Source organism: Neophocaena asiaeorientalis, unplaced genomic scaffold, assembly GCF_003031525.2.
Source record: "Neophocaena asiaeorientalis asiaeorientalis breed wild unplaced genomic scaffold, Neophocaena_asiaeorientalis_V1.1 scaffold129, whole genome shotgun sequence".
In the NCBI taxonomy this organism is placed as follows: domain Eukaryota; kingdom Metazoa; phylum Chordata; class Mammalia; order Artiodactyla; family Phocoenidae; genus Neophocaena; species Neophocaena asiaeorientalis.
The window spans coordinates 6,757,634-6,777,398 of record NW_020172446.1 but is presented as its reverse complement, the minus strand read 5'-3'; the positions used below and the strand labels follow the sequence as shown (position 1 = coordinate 6,777,398).

General features: G+C 37.9%; 1 protein-coding gene and 1 non-coding gene across 4 annotated transcripts in view; one reads left to right on the top strand and one right to left on the bottom strand.

Moving 5' to 3' along the window:
* SMG6 (SMG6 nonsense mediated mRNA decay factor) overlaps positions 1 to 19,765 on the top strand; it is a 231,035-nt gene that overhangs the window by 162,414 nt on the left and 48,856 nt on the right. The window lies entirely within an intron of this gene.
* On the bottom strand, positions 10,347 to 10,455 carry LOC112394527 (U6 spliceosomal RNA). The gene has a single exon (XR_003002158.1). It is a non-coding gene; the product is annotated as a U6 spliceosomal RNA (small nuclear RNA).

The window sequence follows — 19,765 nt, the reverse complement described above, 5'->3', positions numbered from 1 at the left end:
TGACTTCTCTGTCCCCACCCTCTGTGTTTAAGGGAATCTGGCCATCGCCCAGGAGAGAAGCTGGCACTTGCAGAGTGGCTTCCTGCCGCCTCTCTTGTAGTAGGAGCCAGGTCCACCTTCCATCTCTGCCTTCCTATCCGTGTGGCAAAGGCGAAGGGCCCCTCTGTGCTCAGCCTCCCGTTGTGGGGTTTCAAGTTGCCTAAGATCAGGACGCGGCTATCTGCCAGGTTATCTGCCCAGATAAACATTTATTGTTTACAGGGACGTGTTTCAGCTGCTCTGGCTGATCCCACTGGTGAGATCTTCTAGTTTCTTGAGGTTTTAAGCCAGTATGTGGGGCCGACATCCAGACAGAGAACTGCTGGAGCTGGCGAGGGTCTCTGTGACTGGCCACCTCTGACCTAGCTCAGTCATTGCCCCCTCCCCACCGGGTGCCAGAGCCAAATTTATAAGTCTCAGTTCCCAGCCCTGCCTTCTGGGTATTGAAACTGCCTCTACATTTTCAACATCTCTAGTCTTTCAAATCTGAAGAATTATATCAGAGCCAATGTTATGACACAAGCAGCTGAAGACTTCTATTAGGTGGCGAAACCAGCATTCTGACACCCCGTTTTCCTTAATAGCTACGGAGACAAACATTTAGTGAAGGCAACAAGGATAAAGATGGATTCTCTTTTGTTCATCCAAACAGCCACGTCCACTGCATCCAAATATACATTGTCTTTTTATTTTCTAGTGATATAATTGATTTCCAACATTTTATTATACTGCAAAGTTGAAAGAATTTTACAATGAGCTCACTTATCCTCAGCATCTGGATTCTGTCATCCTCATCTTACGATACTTGCTTTGTCATGTATCTGTCTATCCATCCATCTCTCCATCCATCATGTTTCTTTTTGATCTATGTCGTCAATACATTTTCTCTAAATCCTTCAGCGTGAATATATATCATTAACTAGAGTTCAATATTTGTTGATGGCTTTTTTCTTTTGAGGTAAAATTTACATACAGTGATAGGGACAAACAGTAAGTATACCTTTGCTGGGTTCTGGCAAATGCATATACCTCTGTAACCCAAAACCTATCAAAATTTAGAGTCTTATTATTATGCTCCCTTATCTCCACCTTTACCCCCAGAGGCAGTCCCTGTCTTGATTTTTTTTTCCACCGTAGATGAGATTTGCCTTTTTCAGAACTTCATAAAAATGGAACCATACAGCATATACTCTTCTGAGTAAGGCTTCTTTCATTCAGTATAAAGTTTTTGACATTCCTCCATGTTGTTACATTTATCAGCAGTTTATTCCTTTTTGTTGCTGAGTAGTTTTCCATTTTATGAATATATCACAGTTACCCATTCTCTGATTGATGGATTGATGACTATTTCCAGTTTCGTGCTATTATGAATATAAAGTTGCTATGAATAGTTGTACACAAACCTTTTTGTGGACATGTGTTTTCTCTTGAGTAAATGCCTAGGATTGGAATTGCTGAGTCATAGGATATATGGATGCTTTTTATTGGAGACTGCGAGATCTTTTTCCAAAGGTGATTGCACCATATTACACTCCAACAATGTACAAGAGTTCCAGTTGCTCCACGTCCTCATTTGGGGGAGGAGGGCGGTACATCATTTTGGTTTTTAATTTGCATTTCCCTGATGACTAATATAGAATTTACATAGTTTTTTATGTCCTTACTGGCCCTCTGTATATCTTCTTTGTGAAGGGTCTGTTTTAGATCTGTTGCCCATTTTCTTTGAGTTGTTTGTTTTCTTGTTATTGAGTTATAAGATTTCTTTATGTATTCTGGACACAAGTACTTTGTCAAATATATATGTTTTGTGAATGTTTTCACTCAGTACATGGCTTGCCTGTTTGTTTTCCTAACAGTGTCTTGCTGAACAGAAGTTTTTAATTTTGATGCAATCTAATTTATCATGTTTTTGTTTTATGGCTATTACTTTATGAGAGCTTGAAAACCCAAGCTGTCCCCCGCCACCCCTCCCCACGGCAGTTTCTCCTATTATTAACGTTTTGTATTAGTGTAGCCCGTTTGTTACAACTGATGAGCAAATATTGGTACATTATTATTAACTAGAGTCCATTAGGGTTTACATTATTTACATTACTTACATTAGGGTTTACTCTTTGTGTTGTACATTCTGTGGGTTTTGACAATATTTAATGACACATATCTACCATTATAGTATCAGACACAAGATACCCTGTCTGATACTAAAGATACTCTGTGCTCCACCTGTTCTTCCCTCCCTCGATCTTCTAGCCCCTGGCAACCACTGGTCTTATTTCTGTCTCTATAGTTTTGCCTTTTCTAGAGTGTCATACAGCTAGAATCATACAAGCTTTGGAATCACATTTAGCCTTTTCAGATTGTCTTCTTTCACTTAACTATACATTTAAGGTTGTTTTTATGGCGTGATAACTCATTTCTTTTTATTCCTGAATAATATTCCATGGCATGAAATAATGATATTTATTTTTATTCCTGAATAATATTCATGGTATGGATATACCACAGTTTGTTTATCCATTCACCTACTGAACATCTCGGTTGCTTACAAGTTTTGGCAATTATGAATAAAGCCACTATAAACATTTTTATATGGAGGTAAGTTTTCACCTCATTTAGGTAGATATGAAGAACTACAATTGCTAGGTCATATGGTAAGACTATATGTAGCTTTGTACGACACTGCCCAGCTGCCTTCAATACAGCTGTACCATTTTGCATCCTGCCAGCAATGAATGAAAGTTCCTGTTGCTTCACAGCCTCACCAGCATTTGGTGTTGTCCGTATTTTAGATTTTAGCCATTCTAATAGGTGTGTACTGGTAGCTCGTTATTGTTTTAATTTGCAATTTTTTAATGATTTATGATGTTGAGCATCTTTTCATATGTTTGCCATCTGTATATTTAGTTCATTGAGCTATCCAGATTTTTTGCCCATTTTTTAATTTGGTTGTTTGTTTTCTTATTGTTAAGTTTTATGAGTCACTGATTGATTTTTAAATGTTTAAACAACATTGCATTACTTGAATAAACCCTATTTGCTATATTGTATTTGCCAATATCTTGGTAAGGATGTTTGTCTGTGTTCATGAGGAATATTTATGTTGTTATATCTTGTCAGGTTTTGGAATTAGAGTTATGCTGACCTCATTGAATGGCTTGGGAAGTTTAATCTCCTCTTTCTCCTCCATTTTCCAAAAGAGTTTGTGTAATATTGGTGGGTTTGTTTTTTTTTTAATATATTTATTTATTTATTTATTTTTGGCTGTGTTGGGTCTTTGTTGCTGTGCACGGGCTTTCTCTAGTTGCAGCAAGCAGCGGCTACTCTTCGTTGTGGTACACGGGCTTCTCATTGCAGTGGCTTCTCTTGTTGCGGAGCACGGGCTTTCTAGGCACGCAGGCTTCAGTAGTTGTGGTGCACAGGCTCAGTAGTTGTGGCTCACGGGCTCCAGAGTACAGGCTCAGTAGTTGCAGTGCACAGGCTTAGTTGCTCCGTGGCATGTGGGATCTTCCTGGACCAGGGCTTGAACCCTTGCCCCTGCATCGGCAGGTGGATTCTTAACCACTGTGCCACCAATATTGGTGTTAAATCTAAGTTGGCAAACTTGTTGGCATAAAATGGTTCATAATAATGTCTTGCTATTATTTTGATGTCTGTAGGATCTGTATGTAGTGACATATGGATTATTTAGATGTGTGTGGTTTAATTTCCAAATATTTGGGGTTTTCCTGGATATCTTATTGTTACTGATTCCTAATTTAATTCCATTGTGATCAGAGAGCATACTTGGCATTATTTCAGTCCTTTTAAAATTTACTGAAACTTGTTTTATGGCTTAGCATGTATCTATGTTGAAGACCATAACTATGTACAATGGAAAGAATGTATTCTGTATGTTGGCCATATTGTTTTATAAATATCAATTAGGTTGAAGTGGTTGATAGTGTTGAGATCCTCTATGTCTTTACTAATACTTTGTCTAGGTGCTCTATTAATTTTTGAGAGGAGGTACTTCCCTGGTGGCGCAGTGGTTAAGAATCTGCCTGCCAATGCAGGGGACATGGGTTTGATCCCTGGTCCAGGAAGATCCCACATGCCGTGGAGCAACTAAGCCTGTGCGCCACAACTACTGAGCCTGTGCTCTAGAGCCCGCGAGCCACAACTACTGAGCCCACCTGCCTCAACTGCTGAGCCCAGACACCACAACTACTGAAGCCCACGCCCTCTAGGGCCTGCGTGCTGCGACTATTGAAGCCCACGCATCTAGAGCCCATGCTCCGCAACAGGAAAAGCCACTGCAATGAGAAGCCTGCTCACCGCAACGAAGAGTAGCCTCTGCTCGCCACAATAAAGACCCAATGCAGCCATTAATTAATTAATTAATTTAAAAATTTCTGAGAGGGGAATGTTAAAATCTCCAAATATGATTGTGGATTTTCTGTTCTTCCCTTTAACTCTGTCAGTTTTTGTTTCCTGTATTTTGCAGGTCTCTTACTAGGCACATACACCGTTATGACTGTTATATCTTCCTGATGAATTGACCATCTTATCATTGTGAAATGCCCCTCTTTCATCTCTGATAATACTTTGCCTTGAAATTAATTTCTTTCTGATATTAATATAGCCACTCCAGTCTTCTTTCAATCATTTTTTAAAAAGTATTTGTTTATTTGGTTGCACCGGGTCTTAGTTGCAGAAAGCAGGCTCCTTAGTTCAGGCTCGCAGGCTCCTTAGTTGTGGCTTGCCGGTTCCTTAGTTGCAGCACGTGGGCTCCTTAGTTGCGGCAGGCGGGATCCTTAGTTGTGGCATGCGAACTCTTAGTTGCAGCATGCATGTGAGATCTAGTTCCCTGACCAGGGATCAGACCCAGGCCCCCTGCATTGGGAGTGTGTAGTCTTATCCACTGCTCCACCAGGAAAGTCCCTCCAGTCTTGTTTTGTTTATTATTTGCATGGTGTATCTTTTCCCATCCATTTGCTTTTAACCAGTCTGTATCTTTATATGTAAAATGTGTCTCTTATTGACAGCATGTAGCTGGGTCTTACTTTTCAATCCATACTGACAATCTCCTCCTTTCAAGTGAAGTATTTAGTTTATTAACAGTTAATGTAATTATCCCTGTGGTTGAATTTAGGTTTACAATTTTGTTCGTTGTTTTCTGTTTTGTCCCTTCTGATTTTTTGTTCCTTCTTTTTTTCTTTTCCTCCATTTTGTATCTTCCTTTTGCACCTATTTTTCTGACTTCTTTTAGATTATATGATTTTTCTCTTAGAATTCCATTTTAAATTATTTATTGGCATTTTAACTATTTGTTTGCAGTTTTTTAGTGGTGGCTCTGTAGATTATAGTATATTTAATACATCCTTAACTTTTCAGACTACTTAGAGTTGCTATTGTACCACTTCACATAAAATGTAGAAATCGGACTTCCCTGGTGGCACAGTGGTTGAGAGTCTGCCTGCCAATGCAGGGGACACGGGTTCGTGTCCCGGTCCGGGAAGATCCCACATGCCGCGGAGTGGCTGGGCCCGTGAGCCATGGCCACTGAGCCTGCGCGTCCGGAGCCTGTGCTCCGCAACGGGAGAGGCCACAACAGTGAGAGGCCCGCGTACCGCCAAAAAAAAAAAAAAAAAAATGTAGAAATCTTGCAACCATACAGTTCCAGTTACCCATTGCTTTTTTATTATTATAGTTGTTATATGGTGTATACCATATACTATAACATACATATGTATATAATATACTGTATACATTATAAGCTCCACATGACAGTGTTATGGGGTTGTTTTTGGTCTTTGGATTTTTACTTCAAAGACATGCAAATTTTATTTCTACTAACTTAATATTAGCAAACATTTGAAATAATGCTAAATCCTTGTGTTGATAAGGTGTTGTTTGTGTATCTGTGGTAAAATATATGTAACATTGGGAATTCTGTGGCGGTCCAGTGGTTGGGACTCCATGCTTTCACTGCTGGGGGCCTGGGTTCAGTCCCTGGTCAGAGAACTAAGATCCTGCAAGCTGCTGGATATATATAATAGATAGGTAGATAGATAGATAGATAAATAATAAAATTTACCATTTAATCTATTTTTTCTTTTGTTGAATGTGCTTTTGGTGTCATATGCAGGAAATCATTACAAAATCCAGTGTCATAAAGATTTTCTCCTGTTTTATTCTAAGAGTTTTATAGTTTAAGAGTTTATAGTTTTATAGCTCATAAGTTTAGATCTTTGACCCATTTTGAGTTAATTTTTATGTATGGTGTTAGGTAAGGAACCAGCCTCATTCATTGGAATGGGGATATCCAGTTTGTAAAATGTTATAATTTTGCATTAAACAAATCTATATATCTTTTTTAATTTAAAAGGGTAGAAAAATTGTTGTTTGTATTTACCCAGGTATTTACCATTTCTTTGTGAAGAGCCAAGTATACAAGTGGTATTGTTTTCCTCTGGCTTGAAAAGCGTTTGGCTTTTCTTGTAAGGCATATCTGCTAAAATTCCCTTAGTATTCTTTTATCAGAAAATGTCTCTATTTCACTTCCTTCTTTAAAGATCTCTTCACTGGATGTAGAAAATTTTCAGTACTTTAAATATGTTCATCCATTGTCTTATGGCCTGTATAGTTTCTGGTAAGACATCAATCAGCCCTTGTTCAAACTGTTGTTCTGTATATGTGATGGGTCATTTTTCTCTGGCTGCTTTCTATATTTTCTCTATAATCTGGTATTCAGTAGTTTGACTATGATATTCTAGGCATGATTTTCTTTGTATTTAGCCTGCCTTGGGGTTCACTGTGCTCTTGAATCTACAGATTGTCTTTCACCAAATTTGGGGGACTTTCAGACATTATTACTGAAGTTAATTTTTTCTGCTCCAGTTTCTTCTTCTGGGATTCAGTTACATGTATGTTAGGCCTATTGTCACCCAAATCAGGGGCTTTATTAATTTTTCTTTTTTTCCTCTTGTTTAGATTGGATGATTTCTATTCTGACTTCAGATTTACTCACTTCTTTGTCATCTCCATTTCCTTTTTTTTTTTTTTTGAAACCTTTTTTTGGCTGCATTGGGGCTTCATTGCTGCGCACAAGCTTTCTCTAGTTGTGGCGAGTGGGGGCTACTCTTTGTTGTGGTGCGCGGGCTTCTTATTGTGGTGGTTTCTTTTGTTGCGGAGCACAGGCTCTAGGTGTGTGGGCTTCAGTAGTTGTGGCACGTGGGCTCAGTAGTTGTGGCTCTCAGGCTCTAGAGCGCAGGCTCAGTAGCTGTGGCGCACGGGCTTAGTTGCTCTGCAGCACGTGGGATCTTCCTGGACCAGGGCTCAAACCCATGTCCTCTGCATTGGCAGGAGAATTCTTAACCACTGCACCACGAGGGAAGCCCCTCCATTTCCTTTTAAGCACATCCAGTGACTTTCTTACTTCAGATATTAGATTATTGGGTTTGTTTTGTTTGCTTTTGGTTTTGTTTTGTTTTTGTTTTTTCAGTCCTAGACTTTACATTTGGTTCTTTTTCATAGTTTCTGTTTCTCTGCTGAGATTTCCTATCTTTTCATTTATTTCAGTCATTTTCCTTTTTCTCACTGTAACTTTTTCCATATTAGTAACTTTTTCCATAGTTTTAGTAACTTTTTCCATAATCATTATAGTAACTTTTTCCATAATATATAGTAACTTTTTCCATAATCATTATAGTAACATTTTCCATAATCTCGCTGTTAATTCTAACATTTGTGTCATTTCAGAGGTGATCTCCATTTACTGTCTTTTCTCTTAAGAATAGGTCACATTGGGCTTCCCTGGTGGCGCAGTGGTTGAGAGTCCGCCTGCCAGTGCAGGGGGCGCGGGTTCGTGCCCCAGTCTGGGGGGATCCTGTGTGCCGTGGAGCGGCTGGGCCTGTGGGCCGTGGCCGCTGGGCCTGCGCATCCGGAGCCTGTGCTCCATGGCGGGAGAGGCCACGGTGGTAAGAGGCCCGCGTACCACAAAAAAAAAAAAAAAAAAAAAAAAGAATAGGTCACATTAAATACTGTATGACATCACTTATATGTGGAAGCTAAAAACTACAGCAGGATTTCCCTGGCAGTCCAATGGTTAAGACTCTGGGCTTCCACTGCAGGGGGCACAGGTTTGATCCCAGGTTGGGGAACTAAGATCCTGCATGCCATATGGCATGGCCAAAAACAAAAACAAACAAACAAAACTAGTGAATATAACAAAAAAGCAGCAGACTCACAGATACAGAGAACAGACAAATCGCTACCAGTGGGGAGAGGGAAGGGGGGTGATATAGGGGTAGGAGATTAGGAGGTACAAACTATTAGGTATAAAGTAAGCTACAAGGATATATTGTACAACAAGGGGAATATAGCCAGTATTTTATAATAATTATAAAATGGAGTATAACCATTGCAATGGTTTTGTGAATCACTATATTGTATACCTATAAGTTACACATCAAGTATACTTCAATAAAAAAATGTTTAAAAAAAGAGTAGTTCACATTTTCCTGGTTCTTTGTATATTGAGTAATTGGGGGTTTTATCCTGGAATTGTAAATGTCGTGTGGATTTTGTTTTATTCCTGCAGAGAGGGTTGATGCTTCAGTGTATCAGGCTTTTCAGTTGGTTGGACTCAAACTGCAGTAGGTCAAACATCCATTCCGTTTGTCTGGGTTTTGTTTGTTTGTCTGTTTTTTACATTTAATCTACACATACATGATTCAGAACTCAGTCATGAACTTGAGTATTGTGTATACACAGAATATGGGGCTTCCTCTCTCTATGGCTACCCCCTTTATGGGATTTCCTCCCTTGATTTTTAGCAGCTGTGATTGTCTTGAATTTTGTCCTTTGTTTCTTCAGGCTATTAAAGACTGGATTTTTCAGCAGAGTTTTAGCTGTGCTGTATGGTGCCACCAACTGTCCCAGCTCCTTCTTCTGAGTGTCAGTATCCCTCACAGATCTGCCTAGTTTGGTTCATTCTCTAGTGCCTTTGGGTATTTGTTTTTATAATTTTACCCTGAGTTTATCATTGTTATTCACAGGAAATTTAATCCAGTAGGAACTTACTTAGTCATATTGGAAGCAGAATTGCTGCACCAGCTAATTTAGAAGTTTGTGCGTGTGTATATTAGAGCTATTTCTACCACCAGAGTTTTGGGATCTCTGCTTTCTGGAATCCATGAATCAGTCTTTTGAATATCCTTAAAGGTGGCAAATCTTCAGACTTTAAGTCTCACTTTGATTTTTTTAAGTTAATTTTTATTGGCGTATCGTTGATTTACAGTGTTGTGTTCGTTTTTTTGTTTTTTAATTTAAATAGCCAGAATAACACTTGGAGTCAAGAATAGTAAACATTTTTTCCAGTAAACAATAAATACAGTGAGCAAGTTGAGTTATTCCTTTTTAAGGTCAAAAATAACATGGGTCTTTGAAATAAGGAGAATTACCACTAAAATTAATAAACTGATTTTGAAAATGTTTAAAAGAGGAATTCTCAGGTACTTTTTACCTTCCATTATTTATGGGATCTTTCTCAAATGTAAATGATTTAAAATTTTGTGTAGCTAAATCTTCTGTTTTCCCTTTATGAAATTTGTTTTTATGTTTTAAAAAGTCTTCCTAACCTCAAACCAAATGAATAATCATATTTTCTTCTCATTATTTTACTTTTTGAAAAATTATTATTAAAACTTTTATCTGAATTTATTTTGCTGAATGATGTAACTTAATTTTTTCAAAATAGTTTATAAAATAGCATCATTTATTGAATAATTCTGTTTCTACTTAACTAAAAGTTAAGCTTCATCATACACTAGATATATGTATACACTATACTAGAATCTATATGTATAGATAGATATAGTGCATCCTAGCATGTGTTTCTAGGAATTTTTTTTGTTTTATGTTTGTCTATTCTTGAAACATAACTTTGTCGTTTTAGTTACTCTAGCTTTGTAATGTGTTTTAATACTAGTGATGTGAGTTTACACACATTCCTTTATATATTTTATTGCAATATACCTTTGGCTTTTTCTACCTACTTATGCTTTATGCAAACTTCAGAATAATTTTAAATCCCACTCCACCTCCCCCCAAAAAATCCTCATGGTATTTTTTTTATTGAGATATAATTAGCATACAGCATATTAGTTTTAGGTATACAATATAATGATTAGATATATAGATATATTGTGAAATGATCACAACAATAAGTCTAGATAACATCCATTACCACACACAGTTACAAATTTCTTTTTCTTGTGATGAGAACTTTTGAGATTTACTCTCTTAGCAACTTTCAAATATACAGTAAAAATATGAAACATATCACAAATTTGCACATCATCCTTGAGCAGGGGTCATGCTAATCTTCTCTCCATTGTTCCAGTTTTCACTATATGTGCTGCCAAAAACGAGCACTCCTCATGGTATTTTGATTGGAATTGCATTCACTTTAAAAATATCTTTGGGGGCTTCGCTGGTGGTCCAGTGGGTGAGACTCTGGGCTCCCAGTGCAGGGGGCCTGGGTTCAATCCCTGGTCAGGGAACTAGATCCCGCATGCATGCCGCAACTAAGAGTTCACATGCCTCAATTAGTCCGCATACCGCAACTAAAGAAGTCCTCATGCCACAACTAAGAGGCCATATGTCGCAACTAAAAAAAGATCCCACGTGCTGCAGCGAAGATCCCGCATGTCGCAACTAAAAACCAATGCAGGGACTTCCCTAGTGGCGCAGTGGTTAAGAATCTGCCTGCCAATGCAAGGGACACGGGTTTGAGCCCTGGTCCGGGAAGATCCCACATACCATGGAGCAACTAAGCCCGTGCACCACGACTACTGAACCTGCACTCTAGAGCCCGCAAGCCACAGTTACTGAGCCCACATGCCACAACTACTGAAGCCCGCGCGCCTGGAGCCCATGCTGTGCAACAAGAGAAGCCACCGCAACGAGAAGTCCATGTACCGCAACAAAGAGTAGCCCCTGCTCACTGCAACTAGAGAAAGCCTGCGTGCAGCAACAAAGACCCAACGCAGCCAAAAATAAAATAAATAAATAAATTTATTTTTAAAAAAGCCAGCGCATCCAAAATAAATAAATAATAAATACATAAATAAAAATTTTAGAAATAAAAATATCTTTGAAGAAAATTTTACATCGTTATAAGTTTTATAAGTTTTCTTATTAGGTCAAAATATTCTCTGGATATCAGTTCTTTTATGTCTCCACGTTTTTTCATTGATTTTCTTGCTATAATGAATGGAATTTTTTCCATTCCACCTTCTACGTAGTACTTGGGAAAAGCTAACGTTTATATTCAGCTATCATGTCAAATTCTCTTATTGATTCTTTTTTTAGCCAATCACTTATTTCTTTCATTAATTTATGTGATGTGTTTTTTCTTTTTATTTTTTATTGAAGTGTAGTATAGTTGAATTACAGTGTTGTGTTAATTACTGCTATATAGCACAGTGACTCAGTTATATATACATTCTTCTTGATATTCTTTTCTGTTATGGTTTATATATAGTTCAGTGTGCTGTACAGTAGGACCTTTTTGTTTATCCATTCTATATACACCAGTTTGCATTTGCTAATCCCAAACTACCACTTGTACCCTCTCCCACCTCCCTCCCCCTTGGCAACCACCAGTCTATTCTCTATGTCCCTGATTCTGTTTCTATTTTATAAATAGGTTCATTTGTGTCATATTTGAGATTCCACATACAAGTGATATCAAATGGTACTTGTGTTTCTCTTTCTGACTTACTTAACTTAGTATGATAATCTCTAGTTGCATCCATGTTGCTGCAAACAGCATTATTTCATCCTTTTTTATGGCTGAGTAGTATTCCATTGTATATATATGTACCCATCTTCTTTATTTATTTACTTATTTTTAATAGATCTTTATTGGAGTACAATTACTTCACAATACTGTGTTAGTTTCTGTTGCACAACAAAGCAAATCAGCCATATGCATGCACATGTCCCCACATCCCCTCCATCTTGAGCCTCCCTCCCACCCTCCCTATCCCACCCCTCTAGGTCATCGCAAAGCACTGAGCCAATCTCCCTGTGCTATGCTGCTGCTTCCCACCAGCCAACAATTTTACATTCACTAGTGTATGTATGTTGATGCTACTCTTACTTCACCCCAGCTTTGCCCTCCCACCCCATGTCCTCAAGTCCATTCTCTATGTCTGTCTCTTTATTCCTGCCCTGCAACTAGGTTCATCAGTACCATTTCTTTTTTTTTGTTGTTAGATTCCATATATGTGTGTTAGCATACGGTATTTGTTTTTCTCTTTCTGACTTACTTCACTTTGTATGACAGACTCTGAGTCCATCCACCTCACTACAAATAACTCAGTTTTGTTTCCTTTTATGGCTGAATAATATTCCACTGTATATATGTACCACATCTTCTTTATCCATTCATCTGTCAATGGACATTTAGGTTGGTTCCATGTCCTGGCATTGTAAATAGTGCTGCAATGAACATTGTGGTAAAAGAGTGAAATTAGAACACTACCTAACACCATACACAAAAATAAACTCCAAATGGATTAAAGACTTAAATGTAAGACCAGACACTATAAAACATGTAGAGGAAAACATAGGAAAAACACTCTTTGACATAAAGCACAGCAAAATCTTTTTTGACCCACCTCCTAGAGTAATAGAAATAAAAACAAAAATAAACAAGTGGAAAAAAAAAAAAAAGTGGGACTTAATTAAACTTAAAAGCTTTTGCACAGCAAAGGAAACCATAAACAAGACAAAAAGACAACCCTCAGAATGGAGAAAATATTTGCAAATGAAACAACAGACAAAGGGTTAATCTCCAAAATATACAAACAGCTCATGGAGCTCAATATCAAAAAAACAGTCCAGCTAAAAAATGGGCCGGACTACCTAAATAGACATTTTTTCTACGATGAAATAGACATTTCATCATACACATGGCCAAGAGGCACGTGAAAAGATGCTCAACATCACTAATTATTAGAGAAATGCAAATCAAAACTACAATGGGGTATCACCTCACGCCGGTCAGAATGGTCATTATCAAAAAAGCTAGAAACACCAAATGCTAGAAAGGGTGTGGTGAAAAGGGAACCTTCCTACACTGCTGGTGAAAATGTAAATTGATACAACCACTATGGAAAACAGTATGGAGGTTCCTTAAAAAACTAAAAGTAGAACTACCATATGACCCAGCAATCCAACTACTGGGCATATACCCTGAGAAAACCATAATTCAGAAAGAGACATGCACCACAATATTCACAGCAGCACTGTTTACAATAGCCAGGACATGGAACCAACCTAATTTCATTCTTTTACATGTAGCTGTCCAGTTTTCCCAGCACCACTTATTAAAGAGGCTGTCTTTTCTCCATTGTATGTTCTTGCCTCCTTTGTTGTAAATTAAGTGACCATATGTGCGTGGGTTTATCTCTGGGCTTTCTGTGCTGTACCCCTGATCTATATTTCTGTTTTTGTGCCAGTACCATACTGTCTTGATTACTGTAGCTTTGTGGTATAGTTTGAAGTCAGGGAGCCTGATTCCTCCAACTCTGTTTTTCTTTCTCAAGTTTGCTTTGGCTATTCAGGGTCTTTTGTGTTTCCATACGAATTGTAAGATGTTTTTGTTCTAATTCTGTGAAGAATGCCATTGGTAGTTTGATAGGGATTGCATTGACTCTGTAGATTGCTTCAGGTAGTATAGTCATTTTCACAATGTTGAGTCTTCCAATCCAAGAACATGGTGTATTTCTCCATCTGTGTATGTCATCTTTGATTACTTTCATCAGTGTTTTATAGTTTTCTGAGTACAAGTCTTTCACCTCCTTAGGCAGGTTTATCCCTAGGTATTTTATTCTTTTTATTGCAGTGGTAAATGGGATTGTTTCCTTAATTTCTCTTTCTGATTTTTCATTGTTGATATATAGGAATGCCAGAGATTTCTGTGCATTAATTTTATATCCTGCAACCTTACCAAATTCATTGATTAGTTCTTGTAGTTTTCTGGTGTCATCTTTAGGATTTTCTATGTATAGTGTCATGTCATTGACAAATAGTGACAGTTTTACTTACTCTTTTCCAATTTATATTCCTTTTATTACTTTTTCTTCTCTGATTGCTGTGGCTAGGACTTCCAAAACTATGTTAAATAAGAGTGGCAAGAGTGGACATCCTTGTCTTGTTCCTGATCTTGGTGGAAATGTTTTCAGTTTTTCACCATTGCTTGTGATGCTTGCTATGGGTTTGTCGTATATGGCCTTTATTATGAGGTAGGTTCCCTCTATGCCCATTTTCTGGAGGGCTTTTATCATAAATGGGTGTTGAATTTTGTCAGAAGCTTTTTTGCATCTATTGAGATGATCATGTGGTTTTTATTCCTTAATTTAATGTGGTGTATCACATTGATTGATTTGCATATATTGAAGAATCCTTGAATCCCTGGGATAAATCAAACTTGATAATGGTATATGATCCTTTTTTTAAAAAATAAATTTATTTATTTATTTTAAATTTATTTATTTTTGGCTGCGTTGGGTCTTTGTTCCTGTGCGCAGGCTTTCTCTAGTTGTGGAGAGCAGGGGCTACTCTTTGTTGTGGTGTGCGGGCTTCTCATTGCAGTCATTTCTCTTGTTGCAGAGCACGGGCTCTGGGTGTGCAGCTTCATAGTTGTGGCACGTGGGCTCAGTAGTTGTGGCTTGCGGGCTCTAGAGCGCAGGCTCAGTAGCTGTGGCACACAGGCTTAGTTTCTCCGCGGCATGTGGGATCTTCCCAGACCAGGGCTCGAACCCCCGTCCCCTGCATTGCCAGGCGGATTCTTAACTACTACATCACCAGGGAAGTCCCTGTGTATGATCTTTTAAATGTGCTGTTGGATTCTGTTTGCTAGTATTTTGTTCATTACTTTTGCATCTATGTTCATCAGTGATATTGGTCTATAATTTTCTTTTTTTGTGATATCTTTTTCTGGGTTTGGTATCAGGGTGATGGTGGCTTCATAGAATGAATTTGGGAGTGTTCCTCCCTCTGCAATTTTTTGGAATAGTTTGAGAAGGATCGGTGTTAGCTGTTCTCTAAATATTTGACAGAATTAGCCTGTGAAGCCATCTGGTCCTGGACTTCTGTTTGTGGAAGATTTTTAATTATGGTTTCAATTTCATTACTTGTGATAGGTCTGTTTATATTTTCTAATTCTTCCTGGTTCAGTCTTGGAAAATTGTACCTTTCCAAGAATTTGTCCATTTCTTTGTGGTTGTCCATTTTACTGGCATATAGTTGTTTGTAGTAGTCTCTTGTAATCCTTTGTATTTCTGCAGTGTCGGTTGTGACTTCTCCTTTTGCACTTCTAATTTTATTTCTGTGCATCCTCTCCCTTTTGTTCTTGCTGAGTCTAGCTAAGGGTTTATCAATTTTGTTTATCTTCTCAAAGAACCGGCTTTTAGTTTTATTGATCTTTGCTATTGTTTTCTTCATTTCTATTTCATTTATTTCTGCTCTGATCTTTATGATTTCTTTCCTTCTACTGACTTTGGGTTTTCCTTGTTTTTCTCTCTCTAGTTGCTTTAGGTGTAGGGTTTGATTGTTTATTTGAGATTTTTCTTGTTTCTTGAGGTGAGATTGAATTGCTATAAACTTCCCTGTTACAACTGCTTTTGCTGCGTCCCATAGGTTTTGGGTAGTTGTGTTTTTACTGTCATTTGTTTCTATGTATTTTTTAATTTCTTCTTTGATTTCTTCAGTGATCTGTTGGGTATTTAGTAGTGCACTGTTTAGCCTCCATGTCTTTGTGTTTCTTATAGTTTTTTTCACATCTTCTTTATATGTGATGTGTTAAATTAATGTTTTCTAAACTTGACTTGTCATTTTCTTACTGGGATGAACACTATTTGGGTTATATATATATATTTTTTTTTTTTTTTTTTTTTTTTTTTTTTGCTGCATGCGGGCCTCTCACTGTTGTGGCCTCTCCCGTTGCAGAGCACAGGCTCCAGACGCGCAGGCCCAGCGTCCATGGCTTATGGGCCCAGCCGCTCCGCGGCATGTGGGTTCTTCCTGGACCGGGGCACGAACCCGTGTCCCCTGCGTCGGCAGGTGGACTCTCAACCACTGCACCACCAGGGAAGCCCTTGTGTTATATTTTAATGGTCTGCTACATTTGATTTGCTATGGTTTTACCTAGGATATTTACGTCCATTTCCGTAGTGGGCCTGGCCTCTCTTTTCTGTCTTTGCTGTTTTTTCTTTGAGTGTTGGAGTATTTGGGTGTACTGACTTCATACAAAGAAATGGGAAGCAGCTTTTCTTTTTCTGTGACCTGGCAAGTATATAGTGTGTATTACTTAAAGAGTCCTTCTTGACTCTCTCTCTCATACTCTACCTTCAGCCTCTCAGCAGTCGTCCTTTTACTCTACCTTTGTAATCTGTACAGAATCCAGCCATTTCACCATTTCTAGTAGTACCACCCTTGTCCAAAATGTTACCTTCTCTTGCTTAAACAATTACTGTAGGCACGTTGTGATCTTTGCCCCCCTTCAGTGTAGTCTCAACACAGCAGCCAGTGTGATCTTTTAAGAGGTAAGCTGGACTGGTTAACACCACTGGTTAACCAGTGGTGTTAAGCCCCTTCAGAGGATTCCTATCTCACTCATAAAAGATATCAAGCCCTTACCAAGGCTTACATCCTTTCTGACCTCATCTCCTGCCACTCTCCTATTCACTTATTCTTCACTGGTCAAACTGGCCTGCTCATTCTTTAATCATGCCAAACAACTCATGCCTCTGGGCCTTTGCACTTCTGTTCTGCTGTTACCCCCCTGCATAGTTTACTTCCTAATGTCCTTCAGATTCCTGTTCATGAGCCAGCCTTATCAGAAAGTTTTTTACCAGTAAGCTATAGAAATGAACAGTCTACCCCAGGCACTCTCTGTCCCGTCACTGGACTTTATTTTTCTTCTTAACACTTACCATCACCTACCTGACAATTGGTTTTTGTTTTGTTTTTGCTTTGCCTATTTATTGTCCCCCAGTAGAATGTAAAAACTGTGATTTTATTTACTGTATTACTCCCCAGTGTTTAGAACAGTGCCTGGAGAATGGGTCCCTCCCCATACCATTAATAAATATTATTGGCTGAATAGGTAAATGAACTGAAGGAACTTACCTATAAAGGCATCTCAGCCTCTAATAGTTTTGGAAAGAAAACCTTTGACACCTCCTGTTTCTGTTTCTTCCTTTGTTATGTGTTTTTTAAGATTCCTTAGTTCTTGCATCAAATTTTTAGGCAGGATTATTGAGATATAACATAAATACATATAATAAATAGTTCAACAATTTTAAGTGTTCAGTTAGATGAGTTTTTTTTTTTTTTTTTTTTTTTTTTTTTTTTTTTTTTTTTTTTTTTTTTTTTAGATGAGTTTTGACAAAAGTATACAGTAGTGTAAATATCACCACAATGAGGATATGGAACATTTTTATCACTTCTTGTGTCAATTTTGTTGACTGACATTATCCAGAAAATCATCCATTTCTCTAAAATCTTCACATTTAAAAAAATTATTTATTTATTTATTTTGGGGGCTGTGTTGGCTCTTAGTTGCAGCACACAGGATCTTTCATTGCAGCGTGTGGCCTCTTTGTTGCAACATGTGGGCTTAGTTGCCCCGCAGCATGTGGGATCTTAGTTCCCCGACCAGGGATCGAACCCATGTTCCCTGCGTTGGAAGGCGGATTCTTAACCACTGGACGACCAGGGAAGTCCCTTCACATTTCTGATATCTCTTCACTAATTAAAAATTAAGGATTTGTTATAAATCTGCTTTCCATTTCTAATTTAATTTCTGTGTTCTTTGATTTTTTTCTTAAATTTGTTAGTAGTATGTGTTTCTTAGTTTTTAAAAACTAGCTCTTATATTTATTGTCTTCTAATTCATTAATTTTTATTTGTATCTTTATTTTCTTCCTCTTATTTTTCTTAGACTTTTTTGTTCTCCTACTTGTGTTGGATCTTCTGCGTTCATTTGTTTCTTATTAGTTTACTTAAAAGCTTTATGGCTTTGAATATGAGATTACTAATACTTTGGCCACATTCTAATTCATTGAGATGTGTACTGTTCTAATGACCATTTTCTAAGTAGTCTTTAATTGTCATTTTGATTTTTTCTCTTTGATTCTAAAGTTATTTGGGAGTTTTGTTTTTATAGTTGGATTTCTTAAACTTTTGTATTAATTTCTACTTTGGGTTTTTTGGGGGGTTTTTTTGTTTTTTTGCGGTACGCGGGCCTCTCACTGTTGTGGCCTCTCCCGTTGCGGAGCACAGGCTCTGGACGCGCAGGCTCAGCGGCCATGGCTCACGGGCCCAGCCGCTCCGTGGCACGTGGGATCTTCCCGGACCGGGGCACGAACCCGTGTCTCCTGCATCGGCAGGCGGACTCTCAACCACTGTGCCACCAGGGAAGCCCTACTTTGGGGTATTTTTAAAGATTTAATTTATTGAGGTGAAATTATATGAATTTATGTAACATAAAAATTAACCATTTAAAGTGAAGAATTCAGTGGCATTTAGAACATTCATAGTGTTGTGCAACCAACACCACTATGCTCATGGCATTTTAATTCCACTTATCTCTGATTTTTAAAATAAAATACTTTAAGTTCTTTTTCTCTACTTATCAAGTAGAACAATTAAATAGGATAGAACTGTCTCTCATTTTAGTTAGGATTATGTTCAGCTGTAAGATGCAGAAAATCCCAAAATAACAGTAACTTAAATACGATAGAAATACATTTCCCTCTCAAAACCAGAGGTTTTCTGGTTTGGCGCTCCATGGTGTCATGGACTAAGTTTCTTTCTATTTTGTTGCTCTGCTATACATGGTTTTCATTTCCAAGGACCCCTCATAGTCTAAGATGGCTGTTGGAATGCCAGCCACCTCATCTGTATGCAAGCCTGTGTGAAGTAGAAACAGTTAAAGAAGGAATGCATTAAAAAAAAAAAAAATAGATGTCTTTTTCTTTAAGGGCCTTTCCTGGGAGTTCATGCACATTACTGCCTATATTCTATTGGCCAGAACTGAGTCACGTGGCCAAACCTAGCTGCAGTGTAGACTGGGAAATATTTTTATTCTAGGTAGACCATATGCACAGCTAAAAATCAAGAGTTTTATTACAGAGGAAGAGAAGGAGAGCAGATAATGGGAAACAAGTAGCAGTTTCTGCCACGCACCCCCGTGTGTAAATGTAGGACTTCCTGCTTCCTCCTTTTCTTACCACTTCTCCATTTCCTAGTTAGTATAGGTATCAGTGAGATTTTAGATAATAGTAGCTATTTATTGAAGGTTTACAATGTGCCAGGATTTAATCTTCCCAGCAACTCTACCTGTGTAAGTACTGTCATTATCCCCATTTTATAGATGAAGAAAAATGAGACACAAAAAGGTTCAGGTTTTTAACTAAGGTCATATATCCAGTAATTCAAACATATGCTGTAGGTCCAGATTAACCACTATATACTCTCAACCCTATTATCATTAAATGTTTTTACAGTGTGTGTACATTGTGTGTACATTGTGTATCTTTTCTCTGAAGAGTACTTTTTGACATTTGCACTGTTTAAGAATCCTATTAACATCACTTTTATAGAATTAAGTATCTTTTACTCTTTTTGCTTTATGCCATTTTTTTATTTTTTTTTTTTTTTTTTTTTT